Source organism: Agelaius tricolor, unplaced genomic scaffold (genome assembly GCF_023055355.1).
Source record: "Agelaius tricolor isolate 1412-34295 unplaced genomic scaffold, bAgeTri1.0.p SCAF_6, whole genome shotgun sequence".
NCBI classification, from domain to species: domain Eukaryota; kingdom Metazoa; phylum Chordata; class Aves; order Passeriformes; family Icteridae; genus Agelaius; species Agelaius tricolor.
In genome coordinates this window covers 38,038,301-38,054,976 of record NW_027269266.1, presented here as the reverse complement: position 1 = coordinate 38,054,976, position 16,676 = coordinate 38,038,301, and positions in this window count along the sequence as shown.

Sequence of the window (16,676 nt, the reverse complement as noted above, 5' to 3'; positions counted from 1 at the left end):
CAATGTAGTTTTTGTAAATTGCTTGGCATAGTTGCAAACTTCCTTTGAGGAAGAAAACAACCTTTATTAGGAAACAAAATAGCTTGGTAATATATTAGAGTTGTGCTTGTTTTTAGTGATAAGCTCTCAATAACAGAAATTTTATTGCTTTCCTCTCCTCACTTCTCATTCCAAGTAGAAACACTATAAGATGATATTCCTTCCCTGATGAAGGTATGATTTGAGCAAGCAGACCTGTTAAATTGACACTGGAGAGGGCATGTCAGTGCAAAGATGTCTTTTCAGGAGCTATTCACAATAGCATGTGAATTTTATCCTATCTCTTGCTCCAGATAAAGCCTCACAGACAAAGCCTCACCTGTGTAGCCTGGTGTCCTCTGATACCTTGATTAGCTCATTTTTCATTAACTTTGTGTTGTATATTGCAAGATTATGGTTAACCCAACTCTTCTGTTACTTCTTTCAGTGAAGGCAGGATTCAGCTCTGCTGCCTTTGCCTTTCAGCTCCTTTGCAGCATTATTTGAAAGGAACTATCAGGTAAATTTCTTCTTTTGAGGGGAAATATCTTTGATCCAGAAAAGTTTCTAAAGTTTGTGCCAGTACTGATCCTGAGCAGCAGATAAATCTGCATTGTACATCTCTCTTTCAAATATGCAACATATTTCTCTACTTCATCTGCTTAAATTTTATGTGCATCACAAAACTTTGGAAATGTCTGCTGTCAACATAGGGTAGAGAACAGCAGCGGTTTTTTTTCAGTCACATCAATTCTCTACTTCAGTTCACTGTGCAGCAGCAGAAATGCTCATGCTGACACTGAGCAGAGAGAATAAATGAAGCAAAATGTAAGAGTGAAAAACTTGAGTTTTTTACCCCCTGCCAGCGGTGCTGGTGACTGCTTTCAGCAGTTTAAGCAGCAGTATTTGTGATTGTTTTTCTTTTCCTCTTCCATACCACCCCTCAGCACTCAATCACAGCACATGGCAGTGAATGTCTGGATGGTGACCTGGCCAGTTTAGGTGCTGAACTTCAAAAGCATCTAAGCAGGCTGGTATAAACACTCTTGTCTGGAAAATGGTGAGAGGACTTTTGGATGGGTGGAGATGCCACAGTGGTACAACCACAGTATTTAGGTATCTGTGGGCACATGGTGAAATGTAGGTTTGGAGTACATCTCATACCCCAAAACAGTTGTCCATGGGCATGCACTTGTTCTACCATTTACTTTGTGGTTCCTTGACTGTGGTTAGGTCTTTCTAGCACTTTCCTTTCTTCAGCCATGGGAAGAGAAAGCCATTCCCAAAGGTATCAGCAAACATGAGCTCCCTGTTTTTGCTGTACCACAAAAAGCTTAATCATTGCAAAGTTAATGGAACATGTGCAACAGCCAGAATGTGGTTGTGCTCCCAAAAACTGTGATTAACGTGTGGGTTAAGTTCTTGTTTCTGACATTCTCACTGACTGAGAAACCTTAGAGGAGGTGCCATCCATTCCACTGGAAATGGGCTGAAATTTTAGGAGTTGAATAAATTTTAGGGCAGTGTCTCCTGGAGCTGCAGGAAGGATGCTCTATGGCAGGCTGCTTTTCATTTCACATTTGGCTTGGAACAAGGGGTGTGTTTGGCTCTAGAATACTACACAATAAATGAACAAGCAAAAAATAGTATTTCACCACAGAGATAAAAAAATAGATCCCACAGATATTGATAGGATAGTTCTGAACTCTGGGGTGATGACTGACTTTGCTAGACTGGATTGTGGGTGTTTTTGGTAAGTGGTTAAGGTGTCTCCCTCTGCTCTGAATTATATCTAGTCTCTGTAGAGAAGCATGAAGGATACAAAATGAGACACAATGCCCTTTTAATGTTTTCTCAACCTAGCCTGGGACTGGAGTATTAAAAAAAAAAAAACATAAAAAAATCCAGGACTGGAAATTTAAAAACCCCAAACCCACAGATCCGTTTTCTTGTTGGTGAGGTGTTCTCCAAACCAGGAGTTACAGGGAGAGCAAAAGCAGCAGGACGCACACAAATTGTATTCCTCCACCCTATTCACATCCATCACGCTTGATCTGCGTCGTTCTCCACGCTGATATTTGATATTGTTCTGCTGAGAGGTGCTAATGGCTGCCCATCGTGTTTGAAGATCACCGACATATAGAGTGAAAAACACTCTATAGAAAAGTTTGAAGATTGATCATAACCACACCTAGAAAGAATCCTGGTGGACTGGCAAGTAGATTAAGTCTCTTTTGTCTTTCAAACCCGTTCTCTGTTATAATAGCTACTGAGGTTAATAGGCCAAAGCTCTCAGGTATGGCATTAAAACTAAAAGCTCTCTTATGGTACGTCTTTACTGAAGAGGAAGAGTGAATCTGTGGGAGGGGGATTGAGCTCATTCATGGTTCCACTTACTGTGAGAAAGAGATACGAACCTATCTCTCTGTAGTCTTCCCTTTTTAGGCTTGGCTTGCAGGTCCGTTTCTTACCTTGCACCAGCTGTGGGGTTCGTCCAGATTTCTCTGAGAGTCGGTTCATTTTACAGATTTGGCAGAAAACACATCCAGGAGAAAAGGACAGTTGCATTCTGTTGGGTTCTAGAGTTGGGTCGGCTCAACTGAGGCCCAGCAAGTGCTGAGGCAGTGCAAGGAGAGGGCAGGATCTGGTTTTGGTATAGTCTCATGTTGATTCACTTTGTGATGCTGTGAATTGCAAAATTGCAGCTGTATCATGCAGAAAGATAAAATTCTCTCTTTCAGATCAAACGGTGTTTTCCCAGGCTGTTGGGATAAATGTTCCATGCCTTTCTGTTCCTTTTGAGTGTCCAGAAAGGCCAAAGTCCCCGGGAAAGTCACTCACTGTGCCATGGCTGTAGGAAATGTGGAGGTCAGATAGGAAGAGGTGTCAGGGAACACAATAATGCACATATTGCTTGAGTGTGTGACTTTTCTTGTGTACACTGATGATCCTGCAATATGACCTAAATTTAACTGCAATTAATTACATCCTTTTTGGGATAGGTTTCCTGGGACTAATTTGTGAACAGGGAGATATGCACTGATTTTACAGCTTCTGCATCAGGCTCTGGAAGTGGAATATGTTTCCTTTATCCTTGTGAGGAAGCTACAATTGGAGAAAGCTAAAATCCAGTGTATGAGTATCAGCAGGCTGTGCTAATTTGAAAAAGTAAAAGTTCATTATTATGGACTGGCTGATTAAGATGTGGTCCATGTGTGCTGCATAGACAATGTCATGTTTGCTGTCATTTCACAGGACACTTGGAAATTCCAGCCACCAGCACCTGAGGAGAGAAAGAGAGGAGTGCACAATTAATTGTGTGGTGGGCATTGTCAGGCTAGTTTGAGTGGCTTACACAAATCTTTGTCTCATTTAAAAAAGCTGATGCATGCATTCAGAAACATGGAATTGTAATTCTTCAGTCTTAAAAAACCGAAAAGCAGTAAAGATCCTTGGTTCTTGATTTGGTCTTGCTGTTTATTCAGGAATGACACACAGACTTCATTCTTGTGTTTGAACTCAGGGGTAAAGTGCTCTCTGTTCATCCCTTTGGCCTTCCACCATTCCTGTTTGACTTTCTGCATTCAGGAATGGGCTTCTCACGCTTTTGAGGTGGTTGTTCCTGAAGACCAGCCAGCTCTCACAAGCTTTCTTTTCCCTTCCTCAGCAGTTTTCCATGGGATCCTAACCAAGAACAACTCTGAACTAAGTTGAATTCTGCTCTGAAGTGTCAGTTTGTAACTGTATTATTTGTCTTTCTCACTTCTCAGAGCTTTAATCCCAATCTTACAGCTGCCCTTTACATCCCATTGTAAGTCCAGAAGACTCATCAGTCACATGCATGAAGAAATTACCATCAACACAGACTGGAGATGTGGATTGTGCCTGCCCAGATGCATTACCCTGTCTGCAGATACCAGGGTGGTTCTCATTTTGAGTACTAGTGGGGACCAGAGCTCTGGAGTACCAACTCATGGAGCTTCCTTCAGCTTTCAAACAAAGGCTTCTCCCAGGAGGTCGGTAGCGGGCCCCTGGTACAAAGTCATCAAGGTTGGACCTCACCCTCTGATCCTCACCCATGTCTGGACTCACTTGTTCAAAGCAAAGCAGTGTGTCTTGCAGCCAGCCCTTTGCAAGGACTCTAAGTCATCCATATTCCTCACCTTCCCAGTGTGTTTGTTCTCAGGAGCTTGGATTCATCCTTAGCAGCAATCCAGCTGTGTGAGCTATCCCACTGTGATCCTAAAACCCCTATGAGGGTGGTGACCAAGCAGTCTCCTTTTTACATCTGTTTTCAGACTGCAGGTACTTTCTTTAGGTTCCTCTGTGATTTTTTTGCCACAGTCCCGGGATTTCAGATCCTCAGGGGTGAGTGCTGCTTTTTGGAGCTTCCCTTTTCTCACTCCTTCTGTCTCTCCCTGAGTGCCCACTCCTCTCTCAGCAGTGCCTCGTTCTTGTCTCTTTTCATCAAGTAAATGGGAGTACTAAAAGCATTTTAGTTTCTCACTGCACTGGTTTGGTGCAGTGCAGGAGCTGGATGCTCCAGCAGCCCTTGAGCTTCTGCTGAGCTGCTCTGAGCCATGAGAGAAGCCTGCCTGAGGTGTTGAGCCGTAGCCCTGCATCACCTTGAGTTCCTGCTGGGAAGTTTCCTTTCTGGAGGCAGTGGTGGATGGAATGAGTCCTCCCAGGGCCTGGCAGTGGCAGTAGGGTCCTGCATGGATGCTCTCTGGGTTGGTGTGCTGGTGTTAGGGTGTTCTGCTGACTGGTGTGGGGACCGAGTTCCATCTGCCCAGCAGCAGCCTGCACAAGGATGGAACCTGGATCTAGAGCAGGCTGGAGGTTGGTGGGGTGGCTCAGTAGCAGAAAAAAGGAGGCCTGGCTCTGATGGGTGTACAAGGGAAAGAGAAAACTTGGAGGCCTGGATCAGCATTGAAGGGCATGCCAGGCATGCACTGTGGAGCATTGGGAGTGGAGAAGAGGGAGGTACAGAGTGAAGATCTGAGGAAGGTCAGTTGCAGAGCCAGGGTGAAAATGTGATAACCATCAAACAAATCCTGCTGGAGGAATGGAGCTGGAGCGTGTCCAAAAGAGGACAACAAAGCTGGTGAAGGGCCTGGAGTGCAAGTGTTTTGAGGGGCAGCTGAGGGAGGTGGAGCTGTTTAGCCTCAAGAAAAGGAGGCTAAGGGAAAACTTATTGTTCTCTACAACTGCCCAAAAGGAGATTGTAGGCAGGTGGGAGGTCAGTCTGTTGTCCCACATATTGGGCAATAGGACAAGAGGAAACTGCTTCAAGTTGCACCACAGGAGATTTAGATTGGATATTAGGAAAAATGGTTTTGCTGAGTGCTCAGGCATTGGAACAGGCTGCCCAGGGATAGTGGTGGAATTGCTGTCCCTGGAGGTGTTCACCAAAGGCTTAGACATGGCACTTGGGGGTATTATTTAGTGGTGGACATGACAGTGGTGCATGGTTAATGGCTTGGACTTCATGATCTTAGAGGCTTTTTCCAGATGCCCTCCAGGATTCTTAAGTACCTCTCAAGACTTAGCTGAAGATTTTTCATCAAGAAAATTTATTTCATGGAAACATAGTGATTTATGTTATGTGATTCTCTCGCCTTTTTAAATCTGATGTTAAGTACCCTAGAACCAGAGTTACCATTTTATGGAATTGTGTTGATAAGCACTGTATTTCAGTTCTAAAGGAGAAGTGTAGGTAACTGCTAGGAAGTTATGCTTAACCCTCAGTCACAGAATTATCACTGTCACAGGTGTGTTTGATGCAATATGAATTTTGGATGCTACTATTATTATTAAAAAGCAAAATGCACCTTCAGTTTCTATTTTGCGACTGTGTGGGAAACTCACAGAATGCCATAAATTATTACAACCTCATCATCAGTTGTATTATGATATAGTATCAGAAAATTAGTATCAAATAAAATCTCTTCTTGGACCAATGTTTTAAATTGCTGAAAGGAGTCAAAATTCTAAAGAGAGGTGCCAATCTGTCAGGTAAATAAATGTATTTCTTATATTACCTGTTCTGAAAGTACCACTGAAGCTTCTATGCAGTAGCCTGCTGCAGCAGTTGGTCCAAAATTCCATGCAATGTAATAAATAAGGCAGGAGTTCTGCTGTCTTTTAGATGGAAATATTCTGCTACCATGTTGGGATACAATAACCTTTCTTATGGGATTAGACAGGCTGAATTTAAACAGAAGGTTTTCACTCATAATTTTTTCCAAGTGTCCAAAATGCTTCAGATCAAATAATTTTGAATGCCTTGTACCATTATAGATTTTTTTGAGGCAGAGTCTCGCTTTATGGCCTCAGCCTACAACTGTAAAAGTATATTTAGCTAGCTGCCTTCTGACAGCACTCAGGGGCAAATAGTATCTTGGGTTCACTGCTGTTTATTAAGAGCAGCATTATATGAGAGCAAAACTTTCACTGAAATGGATCAGTAGGAGCTGGCTCCTTGTCTCCTGTGTCTGCTTTCCATGTAATACTCTGACACTTTTGACCACTCCCATTTCAAATGAGAAATTACCTGTTTGTTTCTTGTACAGTCCTGGCAGTCTGCTGCTTTTTTCTGTGGATCACACAAAATCATTGAGCTGCTGAGCTCTGATGTTCATGCTTTTCTCAGAGTTGTTTCTGAGTAAGTCAGGTATCTTCCCTGCCTGAGCTCCTGATGAAAAGTTGGACATAAATCCCTAAGGAAGAGTGTGGGTCTGCAGAGGGTATAGGCTGCTGGGTATTGAAAAAAAAGAACTGACTGCAGCAAACATCAAGTGGTCAGCACTTCCCAGGGACAGGCCCTTGAACTGTAGCTTTTAAATGCCAAACTGGAGCTTCTCGCTTATTTCCACCAAATAAAGTCCAGTTCTGCAGCACAGAGTCACATCAGGAAGAAGTGGGGAGGAGCTGCATATGGATTCTCTTTGCCAGTGCAGGGTTTTAGTCCCTATTACATCCCATTTGTGCATGTCTGCTCTGAAGCTGACTTCCTTTCAGCACTTGAGCTGGACCCATCAGTACACTTCAGACCCATCAGGAGTTGCTGCATCTGTGCATGGTGTTTCTCACTGCTGGAGATGTTCTAACTTGGTTTAAGTTCTACTCTGTAGTGCATTGTAGCAACCTCCAGATTGTGGAGCTGTTCCTAAATTGTAAGAATTACCATGTCAGTTAAAAAGGACAGCCCTAGGAGGAACCTCACCAGCCTGGAGGGAGGTTCCAGGTGTCAGCCTAGAGGGATATGCCTGACTTCCATAAACATGATAGTGTCAGCTTCCATGCAGTAATTTATACAAGGTTTACAGACCTGTTTTCTGGGCTTGCAACTCTCCAGCATTTCTGATTGCAAATGTAACACTTGTCACAGCAAACAGGGAATGTTTTTGTGGTTATGGACCATCTAGCATGCTCCTAAATATGTAAAGGGTGTGTACATACATAATGATCTAGCATGCAGTCTTTCACATGCAGCTTGGAAAAGGCAAAGGAGTGTGGTTAGGAGAAAGATAAAGTAGGATACAAGTAGGAAAACTTTTCTCAAATAAGTGGGAATGTTTCTGAAATTGTTGGCTGGAATCAGAGACTTTCCAAAGGTAGGGTGCCTTCAGACTAGCTAAGAGAGACAGGGTCACAAAGGCCTAGATAGGGCAGTCTGCACATTGATAGGTGGTGCTTACATGTCTCACTGAATGCTATTTATTCATGCATCACTATTGAAGTTAATATGAGTAGAACATGCTGAATTTGGCCCTAGGTTAGTAGCACAAAATTGTAGCTGTTTAAAATGGATCTGAACAGAGATGGTCCAGTGCTGCATTGGCTCTGAGAGTTGTTGGTTTGAGGGGATTTGGGATTTTTGTTCTGGCAGGTTTTTCTTTAGGTGTGGGGGATGGTTGGTGGAAGAACAACATGATTATTTTTCCTACAAATCTAATAAGAGAAGCATTAGCCAAGAAAAGGAGAAAAAAAAATCTATTCCTTTAGATGTTATGTAAGGTGCTGCCTTATTCCTCTTAGAAACAGAGCTTTCATGTGTTATATTCCATAGTAGGCCCCCCAAAAAGATGCATATCTTTTGCCTGGGGTGAGCAACTCCTGAGATTTCTGAAGTCAGGCTAGTACATTAACACCTTAGATTTAGGTAGCACAGGGCTACAAGCAAATGTCTTTGGATGACAGAAGCAAATCAGACACTGCTTTTGTATGTCACGAGGGATTATTCTGTTTTAGTGCTATGCCCTTTGGCTTTAAAGATGCACCTGTAGTGCTCCTGTGGTTAGTGCAAAGGATCTTGGTAGAATTAATTTACTATAGTTGTTTTGTCTTTGTAAATAGCAAATGTTAGAACTGGCTGTACACAAGCAGCTTTTCAAACCTTGCATGTGTTGTTTGCAGTGGTTCAGAGATAGGGAAGTCTTCTGTTCTATAATTCTAGCAGCGAGTGCAGCAAAGTACTTTTCCATTCACAAAAGGTGATCTTTGTGGAAGTAGGAGAAATTTAGGGCTGTGTCTGGGCACGAGAAAGATGGGAGATAAATTCTAGGAAATCTAGGGGTGGATCACTAGATACGGGTTTAGGCTGTGCCTTTGCTGAGAATTTTAAAAATTCTCATTTGATTCCATGTAATGTGCTGTGTTATTTTTTTATTGGAATAAAGGACTCTGAGAGCTCTTGGTGTTTATGTGGCACTGCCACCATACAGAAGTAACCATTATCTGGCATTTTGGGAAGAGAGATACTGGTCTATGAAATACTGTGCCAAAAAATGAGCACATTGAATCTTCTGAAGATATGGAGGGACATAAATGTTTGTAGTGTCAAGAAAGTTTGTACCAATATCTCCTACTTCCCTTTTATTAGCTCCAGAGAGAATTTAAACTAAAAAAAAAAAAAAAAAAAAAAAAAAAAAAAAAAAAAAATCTGCAATTCTATTTCAAAGACAGTTTTGTGGTTTTTGGTTGATTTTTATATGGCATAAAGATGGTATCATGTCCTGTTATTAGGTGAAGTCTGCTGAGCACTTGCTGTGCTTTCTGTTGTCCAGCTCTCCTTCACAGCAACAGCAGAAGACAAAAGTGTAAAAGCAAAGAAGAAAGAACAGGAAAGAGAGAGGCTGTAACTAGGTGGCTTTCTAATTATCTTGCTAAGAAGTTCAGAATTTTTTAGATGTTCTGAGACATGGCAAATTTTAATTGATATCAGCTGCTAAAGTCATAGATTTTTAGCTGCCTTTTTAATCTGCTAGGATAAGACAGCATAAAGAAGCCATACCTAAGACAGGCTGGTGAGCTGTGGGATTTTTCAGTAATGTAGGGTTGGAAAAAGTGGGGCAGAGAAATAAAAGGAGATACAAGAAAGGTGTTAAGAGCAGGAAGATGCTTGGAAGTTTTGTGCTTTGAATGTTAGCATTTAGAGGAAGGTGAAGCGACCCAGGCTGAAGGCCTGATGTGGTTTGGGTCATCTCTCAGGATCAGCGTGGTCAGGGGTTCCTGTGTGCCAAGGGGGGCACAGGAACACAGAGGTCATGTGGCATTAGGCCAAGAGAGTCTGCCTGGAGCAGCAAACTGTCCCTGGAGCAGCTAATGCAGTGTAAGGGACGTTACAGATTGATAGCTCTCCTGAGAGCTTCCAGCCACCAGTTTGAAGGATTTCCTGAGCTCTTTCTGGACTACCATGCTTAACACTTCCTTGATGTGGTTTAATCCTGATTCCCCATAGGAACCCCTGAAATTCTACAGCCTTTCATTGCAAAAATTTGGTTGCAGATTTCCTCACTGGCAATCTCAACCCATGTTGCTGAGATTTGGTCTTTTCAAACCACTTCTGTTAATCATCAGCGCCAAATGAAAAGCACTCTAAAAGCCTAAGTGGGGTTTGCTTATGCTCTTACTCTTTGATTTACCAGGAATGGCCCCTCTTTGATTTTAGATATTATTTTAATCTTCTAATTTTTCCCATCCTGAACTTTTTTTTTCTAAATAGCCTACATTTCCACCCAGTGCTTGAGTCAAATCAGAACATAAATACAATTCCATGTGACAGACTTATCTTACTTTGTTTTGAGAGCTACAAACATTGGATACTTTGAGGTGCTGAGATAGGACATAAGTATTTCACCTTTTTGCTATTTGGTATTCATTATAAATGTAACTGAATATATTAAGTGGGGAGTCTAAATTTACCTAACTCTGACAGGTATATGTTGTGTTAGTGGTAGGCTGATATTTTGGGGTTTGTCGTGCTTATTATTTATATCTGAATTAGTGGAAACTGTGAACACTCTAATCCTGAGGACAGAATATTTATTTGGAAGTATAAACAGGTCTGAGGATTTACAAATGTGCAGACACACTAATAAGTTTTTACTACCCTTCACCTGAATCTGCCATGAGCTCTTTCTAGGTTGTCCCGTGAATGAATATCTAGGTTTCTGTTTGGCAATGTAATCTAAATATTCACATTATAACAAGCACAGAAGATTGTTTTCTTCAGTAGCATAAACTGGGATTTAAAATTCTTTTTAAATACGCTTTTGATATTTTCCCTGACTTCAAATCGCTGGGCATGCAGGTAAACCATAACTGTAAAATTTTATTCAAACTTGGATATATTTTATCCCAGAGTGATACATTGTGCAGTGTGTGCAAGGTGTACCGGTGCCGCACGGTGCTGTGGCTGCTGCCAGCCTGGGTGGGGGAAGAGGGGGCTCTCACTGAGAGCGGGGCTGTTCCGAGCCCGGCTGTGCCCAGGTGAGCGCGTTGGGGCTGGGGAGCCGTGCCCTGATGTGTGTGCCTGCAGTGCCCTCTGGTGCGAGTGAGCGAGGCTGGCGAGCCGCGGCTCAGCCCTGAGGGCTCTCCTCACCCCTGGCTGCCGGCGAAGGAAGGAGACCCAGCACAAAATCCCCTGCTGGCCGTGACCTTTGGCAGCTGTGTTTTGACCAGCGGGTTATTTGGTTATGTGGTACGACGCAAATATAAGGACGGCCCTTGGGCTTTTACAGCTTAAAATGTGCTTTGTGTTCTGGTAGGATTTTGGCATCAGTTGGAAAATGAACATTTAGTGTTTCTGTTGAGGTGATGCCCACAGGACCTGTTATGGAGAGGGGCTCCCAGGTATGCTAGATGCTGTCTCCACGTTCATAGGCTTGGCCTTTGAAGTGCTGTGGAACTTCATGGCAAAAAATAAGTGACCAAACCTGGTTTCCTCCTTTCTCTGCCTCAAACTTGTCAGCTGCACTTCATCTGCCTCTGAAATTAGGGAGATTGAGTTAGCATATTTTGATTGGAAAAGAAAACTTCAAGGGAAGAAAGGGCACAGTGATCAGAACTAAGTGAGCAGGACAGACCCAGGAGGGTTTTGACACATTATCATTTGAAAATGGCAAAGCAAAAATCTGCTGTGACCACAGTATTTCAAGATTACAAGGCAAGAAAAATACCTGCCTACGCAAATAAGTTCAACTCTGACATAGAAAATTTAGGGATGTGTCCCACTCATTTGATAAAATGCCTTTTGATCATTCTAAAAATATAGCTACCCTTTTGGAGGGTACATGGCAAAACTGTAGGGAGTGTAAGTGACAGCTAAGGAAAGAAATTGTCATTGTAGTACCAAGACCTGAATTATGTAAGCAAGCATGCTAACATCAAAAAATGAAAAATTCAAACCTAGTTCCTCAATAGAGGCCATTGGACTGCAGAAATCTAGGGAAATAAAAAAGGACTTGGCACAGGTTGAAATGCAAACAGAGCCGAGTTGCACAGAAAGCAACAGAGAAATGGGAAAGAGGGGAAGGATGTTACCCTGACCAGAAAATAGCTGCAGAGCACCAGAGCATCTGTATGAAAATAGCTGGGAGCAGAATTCAGCCACTAAAATGCTGTAATCCTTTCTTCCAGTCCTCCTGGCAAATCCCATTGTGCTCTCCAGTCTGCCCTCCCTGGGCACTGTGATTGCACCTGCAGGTATCACCACCAGCCCTTAAGGTGGGTAATGTGAGATTTGGCTGGGAATGCCATGTTTTCTCACTCACTGAAGCACATAAAATTCTTGTAGGTTAGGACTCTGTCACAGAAAGGAAGTGAGTATGCCATAAAGCCAGTTAATGCACTGCTTTACTTTGGTTTAACAATGATAGGCTTTGTTTATTACTCAAATGCAAGACATTAACTCAGTTAATAATTATCTTAAATACCACAAAATTACCTTTAACCTGGGATCCTATTAATTAGATGCCAGTGCTGCTCAGCAACATGAAAATGCAAGAATGTATTTGTTATGTTCCATACTTACTGGATTGTATTTTTCCATCTTAAGTACCCTGACTATATAGACACAAGATACTGGCAAAGCATCTGCCTGCTGAGGGTTATCCTGAACACCTGACTTATTTGTACAGTGCAAAGGTGTAAGGGGTGACTTGAGCTCTGATTCTCCTGGGATATTGCTTAGACTGAAACTACGGAGTGCATTACCAGGAGATTTAATTCTGCAATACATACGTACTTTTTTTTTGTTTGGTTGGTTTTTTTTGGCAGGTGAATAAGGTATTTTCACATATTTCCAGCTGCAGTCTTTTCTTCCAAGAATGTGGCTATAAACTTACTTATAAGGGTTTTCCAGAAGTTTCAGCATGTCTGTGGTATTTGCCACTTGGCAGGTCAACTTTAATATTGCTGAGAAATTTTCAGGTTTCAAATGCAGGATCATCAGTGCCTACACACACATACGGATTTCTGGTTGAAATCAGAGCACATTTAAGTGCAGCAGCCTTTGCCTTTCACAGAAACCAAGTGATCAGCCAGGTTGTCCATTTCATTTTTCAGGATGTGGATGCTGGCCACAGCTGGAACAGGAAGGAGCACAGCAGAATCCCTGAGCTCCTGTCCTACACAGGAATCAAAAACCACACAGAATCTGTTGTTCCTAGCCAGACAGTGACTCCATACTTTTACTTCTCTGCCAGGGATGCCTGGACTAAGCTGTGTCTCTGAGCATTTTGCAGGTCTGTGTGAGCACAGCTCGTAGTCAGCTCTGGAAGAGCCCAGCCCTAGCAGTGGACACCTTTGGACACCTGGACTTCTGCCAGGTGATGTTTTTAAAAGCATGGCTGGATAATGGCACAGCAGTAGGTCCTGCTCAGAGAGGTGAGCTATCAATCCCCAGAAAGTTGCAGAATCTGAATACAGGTGCACTGGAAGTGGCTAAAAAGTGTAAACTCTGGAAGTGGCTAAAAGTGTATTTGATCACCTTAGATCCACTGATGTTTCATCCCACCTGCCCCACTGGAGTACCAAGATGAGGGCTCACATCTACAGGAAAGTCATCTTCAAACATAGATGAGCAGTTTTGCAGGTCTTGGAACATGTGCAGTGACAGTGGCTTTCAAGTAACCCTGAGTTTGTGCAGGAGCCCCTGTGCACAGTTATTTACTGGCATGAAGTCCATGAAAAATGTAAGTGGTCCTGAAGTTCATCTCTTGGCACAAGTGGCTTTTTGAGGTCTGGCCATTAGTAGTTACCTTTTGGCAGTGTGCCCAGGTTGGATAAGCTGCAATACCCAGGGGTAATGAACTGGAGGATTTAAGAGTGAGGCACAAGTTAGCTTTAAGTCAAGAGTGAAAGAGATAGGGCTTTGCTTTTGCAATAAGTGAATGGTACCTACAAACCATGTATTTACAAACATTATAATCCTGCAGCTTTGCAGGGAGGGAAGACTGGTCACTCTCATTCATTTAGTCTGGCTGGCCCTTCATTTGCAAGGAGACTTGAGTTTTAGCAAGGTTATTTAAATCAAAAGTGATACGTTTGTATCAGGCTGAAGGGACTTAAGAGTCTATTTAATATGCATTGATCTTTGTGTATGGGAATACAGAATATATGCTGGAGCTGTTGGAGCAGGTTTTTGGCTTTTTTATGGCAAAAAATAATTGGTAATATACAGGAATGGGACAAGACAGCAATAACAGGTGTGATTTTCAGAGTTTATAGAGTGACACCATTAGAAGATTTAATATTCCCAGAGGTGAAATGCAGATGTGCCTTTTAGTGGTGAGTTTCACGAGGAAAGGAAGGCATACATATTGTTATCATGTTAGTGCTTCCTCTTCACTGTACCAGCATTTGCCTTCCTTCATAGACCTAGGTTCATGTAGGATTAGTAATGTTCTCTTGGTAGATGAGGTGTTGTTCTGTAGCATTGAATAAAGTGGATTATTCGGAGTTTGAAAAATCAGTTCATTTTTACTCCAAGAAAGATTGCATGTAACGTGACGAAGGGCTTGTGTACAAAAAATACAAAAAGCATCCATTTGGAAATATATTGGGATTCTCTTTTGTATTTCCCATTTTCTTGTACTTCCAGCAGAGGGCAGGTTTGTGCCACAAAACCTGTTTGCTCGCTTGGGAGAACACAACGTGACATTCACCAGCCGCGTCCAATCCTTGTCAGGGAAAAAAACAAAATCTTATTCTGTGGTAATTTTCCCTGAAAATTATGTCATTTTTTTTTCTGTTTGGTTTGGGTTTTGGGGTTTTTATAAGAACAAAATTAAAAAAAAACTAGACGGAATTCTACTAGTTAGTGTGCTGAAAATCTATTCCCCAAACACATTCCTCTTGTTTTCTAAAACTGTTGTGAAATTGCCAGTGTTTCATTTCTCTCCGTGCAATCGTTCCCTGTTTCTATCACAGTAGGAATATTTAAGACGTTTTCAGCTTCGTGTGAGGAGAAGCATGCAATGCACTTACTGTTGCACAGACATGACACGGTGGTGTTCTGTTACAGTTGCACAGCATAAAATGCTGTCCTACCAGCAAAACACAAACACAATTAAAGTCTGGAGGCTAAAAATTGTAAAAAAAATTAATTGTATAATCCTGGCATGCAAAACACTGAGGGAAAAATCAGGTGGTTACATCAGAAGCAACAAGCCCCAGCAGGGTGAACCACATGCCCATGTTTGTGTAATTCTTCTCAATGCCATTTTGGTTTCAAAGTGACATGTTGTGGCAGTGCCAGAACAGGGTGTTCTGAAACAACGGAGGTGAATGGTTTTCTAACTCGTGTGTCATCCCTAGGAATCTTGTTCTTTCTGCTGCAACTACTTCACCTTGTGTTGCTTGTGTGTGAATCAACAGGATAGTTTGAACTCACCAGTGGATGCAACAGCTTCTACTTCCTTAGTGTCTCATTGCTGCTTTTTTTTTGTCTTCCATGTGATTTTGAGCCTTGGATTTTACCATTTTTTCCATTGTCACTTGCATGCTGTGTCCCTAAGTGACATTTTGATGAAAATACACATATTTTGCAGGCATTTGTACCCATTAACCAGTGTTGCTGTTTACTTTCCTATCTGCTATACAAATTCACATACAATGTGCTTAAAACTTTTTTTTCTTTTTTGCTGTGCTTTTCATCCACTGTCCTAGATTTGTGTCATTTTGAAAAGTATGGACTGGCACAATATATTGTCATCATAATCTAATTTTTTGACAGTCACAGCACAAGTGTAGCCTGCTGCCAACAAGCCGTGCACTGCTGAGTTAGAAGCTTGTTTTGTCAGTGTTCTCCGGGACAATGCCTTCTGCTCACCTTCAAGCTGGTTTTGTAGCTTCATGTTGTCAGCTCATTAGAGGGTGGCAGCATGTTCCTCTGCCTTTGGAAATTGGCTCTCACTCCCTCTGATCTTAACATTAGTATCTGGATGATTCAGTTGCAGCTAAAGAGAGAGTGAACTTCACCAAGTCAGAAAGCACAGCCTTCAGTTCACTGGTGAAATGTTAGTGAAGACTCTTAGCCTCCAGTGTGTCACTGCTGTGGCCAATATTAAACCAGGTCTCCAGAGGTGGAAAACTGGCCCAAGGGACAGATACCTCCTCTAACTCCCATCACATCCCTAATAGTTACTAGGGCAGAATAATGTTTCATGACCTTTGGGTTCTACCATTACCATAACATAATCTAGCTGTGCGAGCTTTGCAAAGGTCATTGTAGAAATAAAAATATTGCCTGCTGTGATCCATACCCTCAGACACAAAGGAAAAGCAATAGCTTAATAAATGTAGTGATATTTGCACTATAGGGCACAGTGCAAGGGTCACGAACCATTATTCTGCACTAGTAATAATGTCACTATTCTATTCTTGCCCAGTGGTTACTGTATGACATTTGTGCTTGCAGGGAAATTCCTGTGAATATCAGTAACTTAAAATACATTGCCTCGAGGGGCTATTGTTCTCCAATTGAAGTCAATGAAGTCAATTTGCCATTTGCTTACCAGTATCTGGGCACTGGACTGACCCAGCATTCCTCATGATCAAAACTGAAATGGTTTTAAAGTGGGTTTGGCATTTTGTTTTCTTTTTTCCTTAAAAAGTATTTGTTCATTGGACCCCAGATGAAACGTGTTTCTTAAAAGATTGTAACACATAATTTTATCATATCCATGGGAATTGTCATTACTGTATGTGTAGAAGACAGTTTATATGATGAGATTTTTTTATTAAAAAAAAGTTTAAGTCCTAATACTCCTAGGTACCTGTGTGATGATTTATGACCTGGGAGAGGGATGTTACCCAATATTTCTTCACTATATTCTTATGTGATAGGTAAATGACTGTTTTCTCTATTTCTC